The sequence below is a fragment of the Coenobita brevimanus genome, chromosome 39 (assembly GCF_032717465.1).
Source record: "Coenobita brevimanus isolate Jiangsu-jjx chromosome 39, ASM3271746v2, whole genome shotgun sequence".
NCBI classification, from domain to species: Eukaryota; Metazoa; Arthropoda; class Malacostraca; order Decapoda; family Coenobitidae; genus Coenobita; species Coenobita brevimanus.
In genome coordinates, this window is record NC_136992.1 from 18,372,439 (window position 1) to 18,393,173 (window position 20,735).

Here is a 20,735-nt window from a genome sequence, read left to right on the forward strand (position 1 = left end):
AGCCTCCTGACCTAGTGCACGAGTCCTATTCCTGGGCCATACTGGGCCACACACAGGTAATGACGAATTGGTTGTTATCGTTGACTTATATCCTCCATCTGACAAAGCCAGAGGAGGATGGTGTTATCACTGGGATCAATAGGTGTCCGTCCGTCGAGTTGGGCGGTAGGGCGGCTGGCCGGGAATAGAGATTTCGTTTCCGGGCCAGAATTCGGAAATTATTGACTATAGTCATGAAATTTCACATACCTATGTCTTTTATAGTGAACTGATGCCTTCTGTTAGGTAGAATGCTGTGTCTTAATTTTTTTTTTTTTTTACAATGAAAAGTAAAAAAAAAAAAAATCCGCAGATTCCCATGCGACCTGCACAAGGAATCTGACGGGCCCAAGTTGTGTCCTCAAGGCGTTCTCCTTACGCCCACCTTTAAAAGAAAAGATTGGGGGGGGGGGAGAGTGAGGGCTGTTATGCGCTTGGTTAGGTGTGCAGGAAGGTGGGGGGGTATGTGCTTGGTCAGATGGAGGGCTGCACCAGCGTGGTGTTGCCTATGCTTTTATGATATTTTCTGCAGACTAAGTCGATGTGAATCTGTTCAACACGATAACGTCTTTTGTTTTGTTCTTCTTATTCTCAGTCTGGACTAATCAGACGAAGACACTTCTCTTGAACTGGAAGATTCACAAATAATGTCCAGTTATTTTTGCAGGACATACTCTTGTCTTGGCGATTCCTGCTACCTCCAGACAATTATATTCAGCTCAGGAAAGATCTCTCATACTGGACGAGTTAAAATGTTATTCTCTTCGTCAGTATTATTATTGTGAGGTTAATCCCGCTCAAATATGCAGTGGGCACTGGGTAGGGTCCAGAAGCAGGAACAAAAGTAAAACGACTATCAAAGTACCCATATCCATTAACTACTATAAGATAATATTAACAGAGATTATTTCCCATGATTTTACTCCGATATCTCTCTTGTTTCTCTGCGTGAAATCGTCTGGCATTAGTATGAGCAAAAACAAATAGATGACCTTTTTTTTTTATGTAATATTTGCTACAGACACAACACCGCTCATAGGGGAAACTTCTGGCACCTTTTCCTTTATTGTTATTTAACTTATTACACTGTATTATTGTTTTAAATGTTACTAAATAATGCTGGCAGCCTGAAAAAATGCACAAATATTTTAACGAAACAGAGGAAATAAACTGGTAAAGAAGGGGTGATAAAAAGCCCCCTAAGCAGACGAGAATACGGTCCCTCATTTGACCGCCATCCATTTAAGGGTTTCCCTTCGAGGTTCTTTTTTTTCTTAGTCTTTTGCTTTCTTGTCTCGTGCCTCTCGCCACTTCCTGCCTCGCCCACTCTGCCTTATCCAGTCTACTGCTTTCTCTGCCTCACTCAATCTGCCTCCTCTCTCTCCCTCCTCTCTGACAGCCCCCCTTTAATGGCAATCCCTCCGAAGCTGCTTTCTCTCTCAACCATCTGCTTTCTCCTCTCATCACTTCCTGTCTCGCCCACTCTGCCTCATCTAGTCTGTTCCTTTCTCTCTTCTCTAGCCCTGCCTCGCCCACTCTGTCGACTCCTCTCTCTCTCTCTCTCTCTCTCTCTACCTCCTTCCTCTATCTTATCCACCGTGCCTTATCTATTTGACTCATCCAGTTTGGCTTCTCTCTCTCTCTCTCTTACCCATCTCGCTCCTCTCTTTGCCTCATCAAGTCTTCCTCCTCTCTCATATCAACCAGTCTTCCTAATTTCTCTGCCTTTCTCGTTCTTCCTCGTTCTCTGCCTCACCCAGTCTGTCTTGTTCCTGCCTCAACAGTCTGCCCTAAGTATTTGCCTCCCCCAGTATGACTCAAGTCTCTGCCTCACCCAGTCTGCCGTAAGTCTCTGTCTTGCCCAGTCTGCCTTAAATCTCTGCCTCACCCGGTCTGCTTTATGTCTCTGCCTCACCCAGTCTTCCTTATTTCTCTGCCTCAGCCAGCCTTCCCATTTTTCTGTTTCACCCAGTCTGCCTTGTCGCTGCCTTGCACCAATCTACCTTAAGTATATGCCTCCCCCAATCTGCCTCAAGTCTCTGCCTTATCCAATCTGCCTTACATATGCCTCACCCAACCTTCCTCAAGTCTCTTCCTCACTCAATCTGCTTTAAGTCTCTACCTCACCCAGACTGTCTTAAATCTGTCTGCATAGTCTGCCTTAAGTCCGTTAGCACAGTCTGCCTTAAGTCCCTGTCTGCACAGTCTGCCTTCCGCCACACCCACTCTAACTCCCCTCTCTGCCTTGCCTACCTTATTCCTACCTTCTACGTGGCACAGATCTAGCTTTGCTTCTCTTGCCACACTACCTCTCGTCATTATCACCGCCATACATCACCCACCACGCTCATGATCACGATTATCATTATCATTCACGTATTGCAGAAGAAACGACTTTCCAAACTCTCTCTGCTTCGATCTAGGTGTCTGTTTCATTCAGCCAGCCTCAGTACCTCTGATGGTAACACTATTTTAACCAATAGCCCATAATAAATTCCCTAAGGTACTAAAAACGGCCTCTCACAGCTCTCTCTCTTACTGTTAGTTAGTGCCATCCAAAGCCCACCTCAGTACCTACTGTACATCTTACCATACCTGGCATAAACTGCACTTTCTTCATCCCAGGCCTCTCCACTCTGACTTCTTAGTTGTTAGTCAGTTCCATCTACATTCCCCTCAGTACCTTTTTCTAGCCACTTTCTAATGCTTTTAGTTTCCTTACTAGAAACTTCTAACTGTAAGGTTAGATAAGGCCTTCAATTACCCCTTCATTGAGCAATATCCCAATTCAGGGTAAAATCATCTGGTTGGTCACAGTAGACTAAGTAAGAGCACTCATAATGCATGCCTCCGTCAAGGCTTCAGACTTCAAGGTCAAAATGAGTCAGTTTTGAACATGACCTCATGACATAAGTTCAGGATCATATGTCAAAAATAAAGTACAAAATAAAAGCTTTCAGTAATGAACATTAAGGTCTTGGTTCCATGTCTCTGCCCTGTTTCATGTGTGCGATGTACATAATTTAGTGATGGTCATGTTTTTCATGAACTTTACTCTGGCCTTTGGCGTTTTTCGTCCCAAGTTTAATAGTTAATTCTTCTTATAGTCGTCAGTCATTAAACTCGGCACGATGCAGATCCTTCGAATAGCTCTTCATTCTTTCATGACGCTGTCCTTGACTACTTTGTTTTAATTAATAACTTGTTCTAAACTTTTTCAATTATTATTCCATTTCCGGTCCCATTCCATACAACAGATTTCACAAATGTTGCTAACAGATACACACAAATACAGACAGACAGACAGACACACACACACACACACACACACACACACACACACACACACACACACACACACACACACACACACACACACACACACACACACACACACACACACACACACACACATAAAAGAACGCCAGACCAACGAACCAGTCCACAAACATAACCTTAGCAGAAGCAATTAATACGTCACTGAAGTGATGGGGTTAACATCCCTCCGCAGTCTACGTCTTGTTCTCGCCTCACCCGGCCTGCACAGGTGTGAGGGGCGGGGCTGCACAAGGCTCGGGTGTAAGTGCTGGTCTGGGTAATTATCACGCAACGGCAGGGATGCTGACCACTTACTGACCATGACCATCTATACCCACTCAAGAGCCGGCCCATACCCACACTCACTAGGTCACTCATACCAACATCCATATCCATTCCCTTCCTACGCATATACTCACACACACACACACACACACACACACACACACACACACACACACACACACACACACACACATACACACACACACACACACACATTTAAGGAGTTTGGCTTTCTGTACTCACCACCATCGTACCTCATCTAGTCAAAGCAGGAAACTTACCTGTGCAGAAGAAAAAGTGAGATTAGTAAAGTTACGTTAAAGTATATTAGGTAACTGATGGCTTTATATAGACAAAAGACAAATTTATCCTTAGGGACATTAGGGTGGGGACTGTGGAGTTTTCGTGTTTGACTTCAGTTCTTGTGTGGTCGATTACGGAGCGTGCATACTTAGTGACACACACACACACACACACACACATAAAGTAGATCATTCCCACCCACTTACAAGCTCACCAACACCTACCTACAAGCCCACCCACTGAGCCACCAGCCCACCCACATCAACACACACAGGCATGAGATTAATATACTGTGCCAGCCACATATGGTCGCCCAACTTGTCTCACACACATCACAACACTCCAAACAATACAGAATAAGGCGCTCCGTATCACCACTGGAAGCACACAAACAACACCCATAAATATCTACACAGAAAAGTGAATCTGAGAGCCAACCTCCATCTGCACTATATACAGAGGTTGACACAGTTGACTGCATCAGTACAACAACCTCAGCAATTATGTTAATGCATGCACAACCATATAACCACACGCAGATAAGCATAACTTGCCTAGCAAGTTACTGTACTAGAACACCTACAATATCATAACTACCAAGAAAACGTGAACACATATACGTATACATCAAATCCTTACATCATGGATTAGGCAATTAACTGCCGTGGTCATGACTCCCAACTAAGAGCCAAACTCTCACCCACTGGCAATAACATGAAAAGACAGACTAATACAGATATAAATTAGACTAGCCTATGGGCGATACATATGCACTTCACACCATACAACACATTATCACATTGTCCGGTATTCACGCAAGACGTATGTGTGTCGGACCTGGGGCAGCGCTGGCAGAACCTATCAACACATTCAGTGCCGTAAGTATGTTCCCTGTCAAAGCAGATTATATGGCTGCCCAACCACGTACTACACCACCCTACACTACCCACGCCACCACACTCCTCCCACAGGAAGCAGATCAGACCGTCGTCACGTTCCCACAGGCGAACCCTTTAATTATCTGGCCTCCCTGCCCCCCACCCCAACCTCCTGTATGTGATTACCCCGCCTCTCACTCATTATCCTCGCCCTCCCTTACATAGATACCGCCTTGCTGATAAGACCTTTGCGTTAGGAAAACACTTTTTCTGCTGGGTGTAATGATTTGGTGGACAGAACAGCTTGTTGGGAGATTGTGGGGATTGCGGCTATTTCAGAAACAGTTTAACAAACTGCTCTTTCACTGGTCCTCATATCACTTCTGAATGTGACAACCTTGTCATATCAAACAGACGGTGTGACATATAAGTACTATTTGATGAACTCTTAAATCAAGGAACGGACTTCCTATCCTATGTTAAGAATAGGGAGCATGAAAAGTAGCTTTGCGTTAGGATAAATTCTTTGACTTAAAAGGTCAAACAAAAGAGAACCAAAGGTTCTCATTTTATGATTCCTGGGCGCACTGTGTTTGAAAGGCTGGACGTCGTAAGCAGAAGAGACAACGTAGAAATACTGAGCACGAGAAAAAGAAAACCGGACAGAGAAATGTGTTATTGTAATCTCTTAGGTCCACATGCGCGTCAGCTTAGAAGGCTTTTCAGTTCCTCTTCCATATCGATTTATTCTGTATATGACACCTTATCAATATGTGACGATTATTCTGTATGTCACACCTTATCAATCCGTGACGATTTATTCTGTATGTTACACCTTATTAAAGCATGGCGATTTATTCTGTAAGTTATACCTTATCAGTCCATGGCTATTTATGCTGCATATCACACCTTATCTCTCATAGTATGTCATTTGTATCTTTTTAATGTCGACACAGTTCAGATACATAACATATTGTACAGGCGAACATCAACGAGCGATGAGAAGAAATACACTGGTTGGGGCGTGGTGCTTAAAACCTTCTAGGCCGACGAGTATATGGACCTCAGAGTATGTCTATATTAACCTGGCAAATCAACCCAGCGGATGTTTTCGATTTTTTCAGCATATTTTTCTGCTACTGTTCTACATCCTTTCCATAGTAGTTCTTCGTGACTCGCACCATATTCTAGTGTTCATTTCATGCCACAGTTCAGTACTCAAGATGGAGTGACGGCATGGGGCAAATGAAAGTAAATACCCGTAAGGTAAAAACACTACTACACAGTTCATATTGTTACCATTATGAAATCCTGTATAATCGGAACCACTCTAGTATTCTACCACAACTAACCTAAGACGATCTTATACTGTAGAGTGTGAAACAAAGGAGCCTGAGAATGTTATATGGGGTTAAGAGTAAGCAGGAAAAGGAAAACAAAGGTTAGAGATGCTGTCGTACTCTACCCATAACATTCACTCAATTCAAGCTCTAGTTTTGCATTCTCTGTTTACTTCCAGACGATTTCTGAGTCATGTAAGCCTGGGAGATATTATTGCTTTTGTTTTTGCGAGCATTCTAACATTCAGTGATACCGGGAAAGAAGATTCTGTGCAATATTCTGGCAGAGTTTCATTATCACCATTAATCATTATTAACTGTAGCAATATTAACATCGTTAACAATACAGTTAATAATATGCTGTAATTGGTACTGACATTGTCAGCATAATCAATATCATCATCATGGTCGTCGTCGTCGTCAACATTATAATCCTACTAACCTACATACCTAAATTCAAATGGGTATGGAGGTCTAAAGTATGGCATCTGTACCCTTTTGCCGAAACAAATTAAAGAGAGAGACGAAGCCCCAAGCACGATCTCTCCCTCCTTTTGTGCCATAAGAAAGAATAGTCAGCCTGCAATACAACTGCTGGGAAATGGAGTCGTGATATCGCTATGTCTGTACATATAATAGGATTTCAGTCAAGAGGCTGTGGAACTAGAAGTAAATCATGGGATGGCAGAATTTGGTCTGGCGGTGTCGGAAGGGTCAAAGAAGAGAAGGAAGGATCAACCAAGGGAAGGTAATGTCTGATGCAATGAATGCCTTGGTATCTGTGGGGACGAGGGTGAACGAGACTGCTTTGTTCACGCCGTAATGTCACAAATTATAGACTGGGTGTCGGAGGGTTGTGTTGATGCTGCCGTTTTTACCCACAGTAGAACAGGTTCGGTCCGAGGGGGACAAGAAGGGAGGGTTCGGCTGAGTGTGAGGGGTGGACGTAGGGTCGACCAAAGAAGCATACCTATTCCCAAACTGGATGGAATTTAAACTGATCGATACTACTTCTGATGTTTCGGTTTTTCTGGATGTTCTGAGTGATTAATAATTCAGATTGATGCTATATTATTTTACTTACACAATGACATACAAGAAAAAAATATACAAAACATTTGGCGTACATGATCGTAATTTCAAAACCCTTCGTCGTGTCAGAATATAAACCACAGCGAGAGTTAACGACATTTTTGTTGTTGACTTTACACTGAAGATGATGAATGGTGAGAAGGGAGGGTGTGGAATATGAATGGAGGTAAAAACAACAGCAAAATAACATGAGTACACAGAGATCAGTATGTTCAGAGCTATGGGACCACGCCCGCACTGTCTGGCGATGAGTGAGGGCTATATTTCTAGAACTTCTTAGTAGCGAATTATTTTTGCATATTTCACCCTGATTTGTCATGTGTGTTATGTGTGCATTTATATTGTCACACAGTTTACATTAATAACAAATAAAATCATCATCATCATCATCCGCACCTCCTTTTCTACCCTAGGGCAGGGTGAGGAAATATAATACAGTTGTAAAAGGCAAAATGATGATCAGTGAAGTGCTACCAATCCTCCCATGCCAACGAAAATATAGTTCCAAGAGGGAAATAAGGTAGATGGATAAAAAGAAAATCAAGTGAATACTGAATATATGAAGCTGAGTTGAGGCGCCAAATCTCTGCTAAGCAATGCTTGTGGACGCCTATGTCAGGACAAGACAAACAAGAGACATTAACACTGTCAAGGAAGGTCGATGTGAGTGGAAGTAAGATGAAAGGCAAAAGTAACTACCAGTCTGATCTTGACAGACATTGCAAAACAGTGTTGACGACCTGACAAGGGGACGTTTGCTATCTTCAGTCATTTGGATACATGGCTGAGGCAGGAGACTATTTATCTTTCCTTGAGACATTCTCGTCTGCTAAGGAAACTTTCTGACACCTTCCTTAACGATTTCTTTTGTAGATTTCACATTAGCGTTTTTTCTTGTATGTTTTTTACATCTTTGTAATTCCCGCACAATTTGTATAAATATAAACGAAATACTAACATGCTATATTCAGAAAAAAAAAAAATGCAAGGAAGAGATGCTAACTATAGCCAATTTGTTTTGTTTTCATCTGTCTGAACTGCCCCATTCTCGCACCTTGAACACCACGCTGTAGATGTGTGAAATCAATGATCCTTAGTTAAGCCGTGGGAATGACTGCCCTTGGTTACTAATCAAACTTGTCCATAGACCTGACTAACTCTGGTCACCAACTAGGTAGAGATGGGGTTAAGGATCTACGTAAAATGAAAACAACTGACTAGATTAAGCCTCCTAAGCTGACCCGAAATACGACCCATACACGGAAAACTGTCAATAAGGGTGACTGAAAGGGGGGGGGGAGGGAGTGGGCAGCTGGAAAACCTCTGACCTGTAGATAAAAGCCTGCCCCACCGCCCAGCATTCTTGTTGCCGGTAGTTTCGTACCCCCGACGGTACAAAGGGGCGTCTGATTTATACACTCAGAGAGATCACAGAACCTTGCTGAAAAATACCCTCCCTCCTCCACCCACACACACCAACCACCATGTCTCCCCATGTGATCTTAGGAAATTAGATGGTTGTGGTGGCAGTATTAGCGGTGGTGAAAAAAATCATGATGATTGGTGTTGATAATTGACGATGATGATGATGACTGGTGATGATGATTGGCAATGCTACTGCTGCTGCTGATGATGATGATGATAACGATCATAGAAAGTTACAACAACAACAATAATAATAATAATAATAATAATAATAATAATAATAATAATAATAATAATAATAATAATTAATAAATAAATAAATAAAAATGATAATGATTTTTGAAAAATTTTCTGGTATGTGGCATGTAATAACCCCTCTGCAGCTGATGCCCGTCTGTCGACACAGTGTGCGTAAAACTGTCATAAATCCCAGATACAAGCAAAAACAACACAGTATACCACACTACATACATTCACGCACACTCCGAGGCTTCTTTGCGTTTGTGTCTTATCGATATATTTGGTCTCTTACACAAAAAAATACTCCCGTTTGCTACATTCTTATCTCATAACAGAGGCATAAATAACACAAGAAGTAATATTAGTGTCATACATTGATCTGCCATAATATAATGTTAAGGATGAAATACTGGAAAGCATCTTATATCTATCATCCAATCTGGCTGGGTACACTAGAAAGAAAATATCAGCATACCATGTGCAGAATATGAACTGCGAAGGAAAATGGGCTTGGAGCTAGTTAACCCATTCTCTGCGGTGATGTCTTAAATATTTATTTCTTTACAACAGGATGATGGTATTTTCTCTACGGTATAACTCTGTGTTTTTATATTTTTATATCCTCAGATGATTATATTCAGTTTAATGTGAGACCTCCGCTGGTGAAGAGGCTAAATATTAATCTTGCCCTATTTCATATTTTTTTACTTTAGGGTCTGGTTGCAATAGGTTTCCTCTGTACTGTAGGTAGGGCCTCTATTTGGCTACTCGGTCTCTTTCACAAACTTCTCCCTCTTCTTTGTTTTCCCCTTTCCTTCCTCTTTCTCTACCCTTTCCCTCACCTTTGTCTCATTTTTCCTTCTTTTCTCTCCTCATCCTTCCTTCTTCTCATTCCTTCCATCCCCTCCCCCTTCCTAAATTTCTCCCCTTCTTCCCCTCTCCCCTTTTCCTTTCCCTTCTTCCTCCCCCACCCCCGTCCTCCTCGCCAAACACACACACGACCAGGCCAAATTCCCAGACTGGTCGTACCGTACCCAGGAAGCCTCAATACTGACACAGTTTTACTCACGTCTGCCCCGGTACACTTGTGACGTTTTTTTTTTATGGTCTTGTTAGCTTCAGACGACAAAAGAGCCACCTCGAACTGTAGAGGTTAATTATCTTCATTATCTTTCCATGTTTTCCCAGGTTTAGATGGGTTGATGTGTTTGCCCAATCTACGCCGTGCAGCTCGGCCCTGTGTCTCTTCCCCTGTTAGCCCTTTTCTTTCAAACGACGTAAAGAGGTTAATGAAGGATATAATGATATATGCCCTCTTTATCCACATATATCTGAGTATGACCTTTAGTGATCAAAGGCATTAATCCTTTCAGAAAGATCTGTTAAATTCATTCTTGTTGCCATCACACGATTTCATTCAGTTTAGGAGAGTTCCCTAATAGTGAAGGAGTTATCTATCTCTGCATGTTACATCTATATCCTCCTCTGCTCACGTCTAACTCCCGTTACACCTGCGTGAGTATTCGCATGCAACAAATAACAGTGACAAAGGGTGGTGCCTTTCTTAACCCTTTCATTACGAGAGGTCTCCCCAAAGCTGAGTTTCGCCAGACAGTGTCCAGAATGCATATAAAACATCATCGTATCGGCTGGTTTAAGTCTAAGGTAATATCACTCCATCTCCAGCATCCAAGGTAAGGCTCTCCGATCTCTTTAAGGATGTGCATTAGAGACGACAGGCATAATCAAGGTAAAAATTTCGTTTGCTGTTACACTAAGGTTGCCTCATACTTGAGGCATTTCTGTCACCTTCCGTCGTGATGTACAGAATCAAAGCAGAGAATCATGTATGGGCAGAGACACATACCAAACCTCTCTCAGCTTATGAATATTGCCCAGCAGAGGGGAAATAAGAAGCAGAGCAGGTAAAATAGTAGGCGATCATTTGTACCTTATAATACTATCGGCAACAAAAGCCCTCTCTATCTCCACGGCGTTTGAAAATCAGTCTGGCGAATTTACAGTACAAGACACTGATGACACTGATCTGTGACCTAATATAAGTCATCACTGTCGGTAGCTTCAAATTCACCGGACTGACATTCAAAGTCCATGTACAGAGAAGCTGTAAAGGCTGTAAGACTTGCCGCAGAGAGTGCAGGCTTCTCCATTCCGCCCTACCTTCCCTGCCACAGGAAACACAAAGCTGCTTGACACCACCAACGCTGGAGTGTACGGTAGCCATATAGACAACTCGACCCCTTCCGCCCGGCACGTCTCTTTTTACTTCGTTACTTCCACCATCAAACGATTGTATTAGCTTTAGAAGGGAATTTTCGAGCCAGAGGGACTAAATATATCCTTCCTTAACCATTCTGCTAACAGGTGTCGCTCCTAGCAACAGAAAAAACCTCTGATGGTAACCTGACTAAAATACGTCATCGTAGTGAAGGAATTAAAATAACTTGATTAGTCACCTTGCTGACGTCAAATGGATGAGTCAAGAGGATGCAAGTACTAAGCTGGGGGCCTATATATGCAGCTTCATCATCACCGTCACCATCATCCTAAACTTATTTACTATCAATAAATGAGGCTGGTAGGTTACATATTAAAAAATAGTAATGCTATTAACAGAGTGTGCAGTGAAAAGTGACTCACTTCCACTCTTCCACTGATCAAGCCTTTAAAACTCTGGTTCCACTTCACACTTATAACATTCAAAAACTGCTCTTCAGTTAAGTTACTCTGGCAACTAATGTGGGGTAGTTCCGTTGAAGGCAAGGAATGAAACCCCCGTTATGTATTACAGTACATGCATCATACTTTCAATCCTAATTATCGTTATTTATTTTCTTCTTTATCTTCCATACCTTGCTTTCTCACATACACACCTGTCATTGCAACCTATCTTAGCGAGACCTTCTCCTTGGAGCATCACGTTTCCTCATACCTTTACGCTGACTCATATAATAATATCCTTCTCGCTACTCTCTTCATATCCACATAATTACTCGTATATCCTTTTCACCTCTCTGTTCAGTTATAATCTCTTTATACGACCATGTCATCTACGCACGCTCTCATCCATCATATAATAATCAGACTCTTTAACAAACATATTCACGAATCTTAGTCATTCTTATTCCGTTCAACCTACGCACCCCAGCCATGTTCTATGCATGACATCCTCATTTTCACTGTTTTTTCCCTATTTTTGTCATATTCATGCCATGCCCATGTCTCAAACCCACTGGTCAACGTGGAAACCAGCACACCCTCATGAAATCCATCCACAGTCTTTGTACTGTGTTTTTAGTTCACACAATTTCACGTAAGCATATAGATAAATAAATAGATAGACAGATAGACAGATAGATAGGTCTATAAATTAATTATTTAATTAATGGATGGCGATTTTACTACAGTTATCACCTATATACATCTACAACCCAGCACAGCATTTTTTTTTTTTCACAGTCATGAACTCAAAGAAACGTCAGAGGGACTTTTATTCAGCTATTTCGTCTATCCATCCATTGCCTAACTGCATCGTGGGACGGGTGGCCAAGACACAGGAAGTTTCAGCTGCTTCTGTCCCTACTCAGCAACAACCCTTTTTCCCACGCCACACCACCCTCCCATACATACTCTCGCACCTAATCTCACCATCTCGTGCTCGGCCTCCCTCACCTTCTCCTTACATCCACCTCGCTGTCATACACTCTCCTGGTCAATCTCTCACTTCGTTAACCCCTTCATCACCGGAGGTCTTTAATAGGGCGAATAAAATCATCTGATGGTGGCAATACAAAAAAAAAAAAAAATCCTGTTACCTTACTATAAGAGTTAATAGACTTTTTTACTATGGTTCATTGACACCTGCCATCCACCAGCTGTTGGCTACACTGGCGGGTGAGGCCTAGTTTACCCTGAGTATATACAGTGAGACTCTTGTTCTTTGAGTCACCATCAGCAGAGATATTTTTAGCCGCTACCCATTTGGGCATTGCAATGGCAGCTTCTACTTTTGTGCTTTTCCCTTTCCTATTTCTGTGGCCCACCCTCAGTTGTAGAATATAGGGAGATGGGGTTAGGTCGGCGAAGGTCGTGGTTATAATGATAACTGTAGTTGTTACTGTGGTGGTGATAATGATAATGTTGATGATGATACTGATGATAATAATGCTTGTTCGTCTATCTATCTATCTATCTATTGCCAGACGCCTCAATCCCGTTTGGGGTGGCCACAAACAAATCGCCTCCAAGTCGCCCTGTCCCCCGCCATTTCACTCCCCTGCTCCCAACTCACACCCCCCTCTCTCATATACCTCTCCACCCCATCCCTCCATCTCATCCTCGGCCTCCCCCTCCCTCTTCCCCCCTCCACCTCACTCACATACACTCTCTTCGTCAGTCTTTCATCTTCCAACCTCTCCACATGGCCAAACCACCTCAGTGTGTTCCTCATAACGCTTCCTATCACATCCACATCCACACCACAACGCTCCTTTATATCCTCATTCGTCAGCCTGTCTCTCCACGTGACTCCACAGGCTCCTCTTAAATAACTCATTTCCACTGCTCTCATTCTTGACTTGTGTCTTTCCAACAATGTCCAAGCTTCACTTCCGTACGTTAGAGATGGTATCACAATACTGTCATGTAGTAACTTTTTCACTTCCATGCTCACTTCCCTGTTTTTTATCACTGCTTTCAAAGAACCAGCAACCTTTCTTCCCTGCTGTACCCTTTCATGCACTTCACCCTCCAAACCTCCATCCTTACTCATCACACTACCCAAGTACTTAAACATACTCACATTTTCCAATTCCTCACCATCCAACCTCGCTGTACATTCACTAACTTCACCTCTCTCAAAGACCATCACTTTACTCTTCCCTACATTCACCTTTAGATTCCGTTTCTTACACACTCTCTCAAACTCATCCACCAAGCCTTGCAGCTCCCCTTCGTCTTCACTCAACAACACAGTATCATCTGCAAACAACAGGGAGTTTCCAAACACTATCCTCTCTCACCAGGGCCACTCCAGCATCCACTACCCTACCTTGTACCTCTTTTATTACCCCATCCATGTACAGATTGAACAACCATGGAGACATGACACATCCCTGTTTCAAACCAACTTTCAAAGAGAAAAATTCACTTAGTTCACCATCCACACGCACCGCAGCCTTCGCACCATCGTACATACTCTTCACAGCATTCAACAACTTCCCATCTACTTCATCTACTCCATATATGTTCGTGATGTTGGTGAAAGTGATGATGATGGATGATGATAATGATGTGATCTTGATAGTAGTTAATGGAACTGATGATGATAATGATGGTGATGGGTGTGGTGCTGGTGGTGGTAATGTTGGAGGTGGTGATGATTTCCCGGGTAAGTTACTGACGAAATAAATTATTAGCATGTCCAGTAGATTGCAGATATGTGTGAGATGGACTACTCCGAGTCCTCTTTCTCTCCTAGGGAAGTGAGGACGAGGACCAGAAAAATTACATTCAAGTGCCACTTCATTCATCCGGTTTGAAAATGCTCCTCAGGATGAATAATATCGCCTGGAGACGGAGCGATTAAAATAAAAACGGAGGTTATTGTATTGAAGTGGTTATCCTTTTTAGTATGGGAAAAGGACTTTTAAATTATAGTTATGCTGCCACCAGATGAATTTATTTAGCTTCGGCGACACCTGCATTACTGAACGAATTAAAAATAACCTCAATTATCAGGTCTTGTTTTATAGTGAAATCTTCATATTATCAGACAATTCTCTTCAGTTGAGGGAAGATCTCTTGGAGTGGAGGGGTAAAGTGGGACTCTGTGTCATGTAAATATTAAGGTCAGGACGAACCGCTTGACTCCCCCATGCATATGCCAACACACACACACACACACACACACACACACACACACACACACACACACACACACACACACACACACACACACACACACACACACACACACACACACACACAGGAGTGTCAGACATACCGATACCTGTGAACGCTGGTGATCACTCACGCTAAACCGCTTCAGTTCAACGAAGCTTTTTTATTTATTTATTTTATTTATTTATTTTTTTTACCATCAGACGATCTTAGGAGAGAGCTCTCGTAGTGAAGGGATTAATGAGGGTTATATCCATGCCATCCTGCCCGTTATGTCTGTTCTGGTTTGAATAACATTGTTCAGGGATGGTAAAAATAAACCGAAACTACGTCATCTGAATGAAGGATTGACTCATATATATTACAGTATACTTTAGTAATTACATGTATGTTATTTACATCTTCATTAACATGTTTGGAGCTAAGAAGTCAACATTTCTCATCAGCGCCACTACCTGAAAGTTAAGTTGCTTGTATGATCTACCAGAAGACTCGTCAACATGTCGTAAAAATATCCCCGCCAATACCAATACACCAGCCGTGTGTGAGACAGCCCAGGCATGTATTCGATATGGACGGTGGGTGTTAGCGCTGAAGTGGTGACATGTAGAGGTGTATGGTATGTAGGAGGACTACTGGGTCTTGGGAGCAGGCTGTGAAGCCTATGCCTAGAGTCGGACACACACACACACAAAAAAGTGCCCCTCAGTAATTAAAGAATTAACGAAGACTCTATACACAACCGTCTTCATTTTCATGAAGTTTCTCTTGAGCAAAATCAGTCTCTGGAGATAGCAAGAATAGAGAGAGAAAAATGCCCTAGTAGTGATGGATGAACTATCGGCGTATTCTGCATAGGTTATGAATTTCCTATTTAATAATGTTGTTGTTGTTGTTGTTGTTCCCGGCTCATAAGGACGTAAATCCGGTGGACAGAACATTCAAGTTGCCCTTCGTCGCATTGCACCACCCTCTCTTAGGGAGATAATGGGGAAGAGATGAAGGATATCTGTATAACCGGGAAGAGGAATGTGTGATCATATCTGAGCCACCGCGTGAAGAAGTCCCTCTCCCGCAACTGTATAACATACGAGAGACTAACGTATAACATATGCAGAAATAAACTGGTATACGAAGATGAACAAGGAGTCTGCTAAGCCCCGGGACGTCATGTGTTTGGCACCCTACTCGCCTCAGCCATACCACTGCCAGCTGACAACCCCCCAACCCCATCCCACCACCACCAGCAGCTCTGTGCCAGCCTCAGAGGTGCCAAGTCATCGGTTTGGGCACTGCAGATTTCAGACACATAGTCAAGTTGGACAGTGTTTCTCTTCCAGACGGGTGTACTGTTGGCTGATTTATAATAACTTGGGCCATTACGTAAGGTTAAGCTATGTTTCATTGTTAGGTTAGGTTGTTACGTTACGTTAGGTTGTTAAGACTGTAACGTCAGTCAGGCTGTTAGGATAAGCTTGATTAAACTGTTTGATTAAATTAGGCTTGTTATGGTAGATTAGGTGATGAGGTCTTGTGTGGCTAATATGTTAGGATAGCCTAAAGTGAGCGCCATCATCCTCGAAGAGAAAAGTTTGAGCCCGGTGCTGGATTGGCTTGCAGAATGGAATTATACTTTGCCATACACAAAATTCCCATCATTTTAGCGCTTAAATATTATGGCTACCGATACGGAAGTTTAGCATTCTTGTAGATTTAAATTGCAATATTCTAGCTAATGAGTGACTAGCCAGCGAAACGGTTTTGTGCAGGTGCTGTTTGAATCTCCCTCCCCCCCCCAGAAATTAAATGTGCTCCTATTATTTTCAAAATCTGGAGTAATGTGCCCATGGAGGCATTTGCTTAACCCTGTCAAATCTCCGCCTTTTTTCATTTTTCCTGCTGACTACTTTAGATTTATTCAGCTTAGGAGAGACGACTCGAGGTGCAGGGGCTAGATATAATCTTTATTGTTCCGTTCACTATCTACTGACTCATCTGACATGAATAATCTGATGAAGGTAAATAAATATCCACTATTAAAAATATGCTCCAACTGAAGGGGCTAATATTCTTTGTCCCGCACAGCCATCTCTCACTACACTGTTGAACCGTAACCGTAGATCATAGTAAGCCTCTCCAGTCAATTAATCTCTTCATTATGAAATCTTTGTTAATTGTTGGTATTTTCACATAATTTTGTTCAACTTAAGAAGATCCCGTTTACTAAAGAGGATACTGAAGGCAATTGTGCAAGTTGCTACCTAAAAAATAATGATGTCTCATACAATCTTGTGTTTTGCTGTATGAATACTCGTTTATGCGTACATATCTATCTATCTATCTATTTACCTATCTATCTTTCTATATCTATATTTATATCTATCTATCTTTCTATATCTGTTTCTATATCAATGTCTATCTATCAATCTATCTATCTATCTATATCTACCTATCTCTCTATTTCTATCTATCTATCTATCTATAATAATTAAAAGATATGTTGATATCCATGAAAAAAAAAATGGAACATGAAATACCTCGAGCATCGTCATGGATATTAATACACGCAAACCCCAGGGATATTCACGGCCTCGTTTTTCTGGTAGACTGTATATCCATCTATCTAACTATCTATCTGTCTGTGTATCCATCTATCTAACTATCTATCTGTCTGTGTATCCATCTATCTAACTATCTATCTGTCTGTGTATCCATCTATCTAACTATCTGTCTGTGTATCCATCTATCTAACTATCTATCTGTCTAGATATGTATGTGTGTGTGTACTCTCTCTCTCTCTCTCTCTCTCTCTCTCTCTCTCTATATATATATATATATATATATATATATATATATATATATATATATATGAGAGAGAGAGAGAGAGAGAGAGAGAGAGAGAGAGAATCCCTTTGATGACTTGCAAGAGGATGGTGCTAGCAAGCAAAGTCGACCTACCACCTGGTATAATAATATGCTCCAGCCTATTTCTGACTGTCTTCCCCTGGGTTCGCACAGGGTCCCGTTTATACTATTATTAACACTTCCAACATCCTTGTAGGAAGTTTTATTATTCTTGTCAAAATTATTAAAACTTCCCACATCCCTGTGCGAAACTATCTTGCTTTTGTCAATAGTATTAATATTATTAAAACTTCCCAGAGGGCTGTGGGAAGTTTTCTGTTTATCAGTATAATACTACTACTACTTATACTACTACTACTACTACTATCTATCTATCTATCTATTGCCAGACGCCTCAATCCCGTTTGGGGTGGCCACAAACAAATCGCCTCCAAGTCGCCCTGTCCCCCGCCATTTCACTCCCCTGCTCCCAACTCACACCCCCCTCTCTCATATACCTCTCCACCCCATCCCTCCATCTCATCCTCGGCCTCCCCCTCCCTCTTCCCCCCTCCACCTCACTCACATACACTCTCTTCGTCAGTCTTTCACCCTCCATCCTCTCCACATGGCCAAACCACCTCAGTGTGTTCCTCATAACGCTTCCTATCACATCCACATCCACACCACAACGCTCCTTTATATCCTCATTCGTCAGCCTGTCTCTCCACGTGACTCCACAGGCTCCTCTTAAATAACTTATTTCCACTGCTCTCACTCTTGACTTGTGTCCTTCCAACAATGTCCAAGCTTCACTTCCGTACGTTAGAGTTGGTATCACAATACTGTCATGTAGTAACTTTTTCACTTCCATGCTCACTTCCCTGTTTCTTATCACTGCTTTCAAGGAACCAGCAACCTTTCTTCCCTGTTGTACCCTTTCAAGCACTTCACCCTCCAAACCTCCATCCTTACTCATCACACTACCCAAATACTTAAACGTACTCACATTTTCCAATTCCTCACCATCCAACCTCGCTGTACATTCACTAACTTCACCTCTCTCAAAGACCATCACTTTACTCTTCCCTACATTCACCTTTAGGTTCCGTTTCTTACACACTCTCTCAAACTCATCCACCAAGCCTTGCAGCTCCCCTTCGTCTTCACTCAACAACACAGTATCATCTGCAAACAACAGTAGTGGGAGTTTCCAAACACTATCCTCTCTCACCAGGGCCACTCCAACATCCACTACCCTACCTTGTACCTCTTTTATTACCCCATCCATGTACAGATTGAACAACCATGGAGACATGACACATCCCTGTTTCAAACCAACTTTCAAAGAGAAAAATTCACTTAGTTCACCATCCACACGCACTGCAGCCTTCGCACCATCATACATACTCTTCACAGCATTCAACAACTTCCCATCTACTCCATATATTCTTAACACTTTCCACAATCCTTGTCTATCTACCCTGTCATATGCTTTCTCCAAATCCATGAAAGCCGCATACAACTTCTTTCCCTTCTCTAGAAACTTTTCCACTAAAGATCTAAGAATGTATATCTGATCTACACAACCTCTTCCCTTCCTAAAGCCTCCCTGTTCTTCTCCAACTAATTAGGAGTAGTAGTAGTACTAGTATTACTTTTAAATTTGCTATATTTCAAAGGCCAAGAGCCTTCAAACTTGGTCAACTTAGTCAGTTAGCGGTCCGCTTCTTTTGGCCAAATATGGTGGCAATCAGTCAACCGGAACACAGAAGAGTGAGTCGGTCATGCTATCTCAAAAAACGCTTAAGCTAGGAAGCTGAAACTTTATTACAATACAGTCTTAAGGCTGACGCAGTAGAGCAAGGTGTATAGTTCCAATCTGTTGATTATTCTTTGAGATGACCTGCTGTCGAATATTGGGACTTCCCAGATTTTCGGTATGTCACCTAATTTTCCATGAAGCATTAAAGTCAGAGCCGCCAAATTTGGTGTACTTATAGACTGTGATGTCCTAAGGTGACATGCACAAGATCAGTGACCTTGACCTCGACTGCGGAATAAAAGGGGACTTTTCAGAATATTCCGGACGTCACCCATATTTACATGAAGGATTAAAGTTAGATCCACCAAACTTGGTGGAATTATAGACTGTGATGACCTAAGGTGACAAGCATGATATCAGTGACCTTGACCCCAAGGACCTTTTGTAGCTTGGCTTCCAGTAGGCAATAGTTTTGGAAAGTTTTTTTTTTTTATATCAAAATTGCCCTTGGACAATTTTACAGTGTTCAAGTTATTATTATTATTATTATTATTATTATTACTATTATTATTATCATTATTATTATTAGTATCATCATTATTATTATAATTATTACTGTTATTTTTTTCATTATTATTATTACTTTTACACTAGTGTGCGCAAGCTTTAGGGAGATAGGTGTTTGGTCCAGTTTGTCTGTCCATCTGTGGGTGAGTCAATGTCTGTCTGTTAACATGTTCATGTAAACTATTGGATGGAACTGCACCAAATGTGGCATAATGAGTGAGAATCATCGGAGAAACAGATGTTTATTATTTTATGGCTAAAAAAGCTCAAAAATTATAGGTCAAGGACAAGGTCAACTCATATATCAGATTTTGACCAAAATTGGTGAAACAGTTGAGAGAGACAAGAAAAGGTGAAGTAATTCACTTCTGAAAATAACTGGTCAAAAGTAAAGGTCACAGGGCAATGTCAATGATTAAGTTCGTTGACTCCAGTATGTAGATTTGATTCGATTTGGTTCAAAATTGGTGGAACAGTTTAAGGTTAGCCAAGGATGCGATTATCCTATTTCCAGAACAATAGGTCAATGGTCAGTGTCCAGGATAAGGCTAAGTTAAACACTTGATTCATTTTGATCCATACTTAGAGGATGGGTTAAGAGCCAGGTATGGATGAAGTTATTCGATTTTGAAAGCAGTCAGTCAAAGGTCAAGGGCACAATGAAGAGTCAAAGGATCAGCGTTATGGCTCTTCAAAACGTTCAGTGTGCACCTCTCG

The 20,735-nt window shown here is 41.8% G+C and overlaps 1 pseudogene; it reads left to right on the top strand.

Moving 5' to 3' along the window:
* Positions 1 to 20,735, top strand: part of LOC145396806 (uncharacterized) — a 45,705-nt pseudogene that overhangs the window by 2,705 nt on the left and 22,265 nt on the right.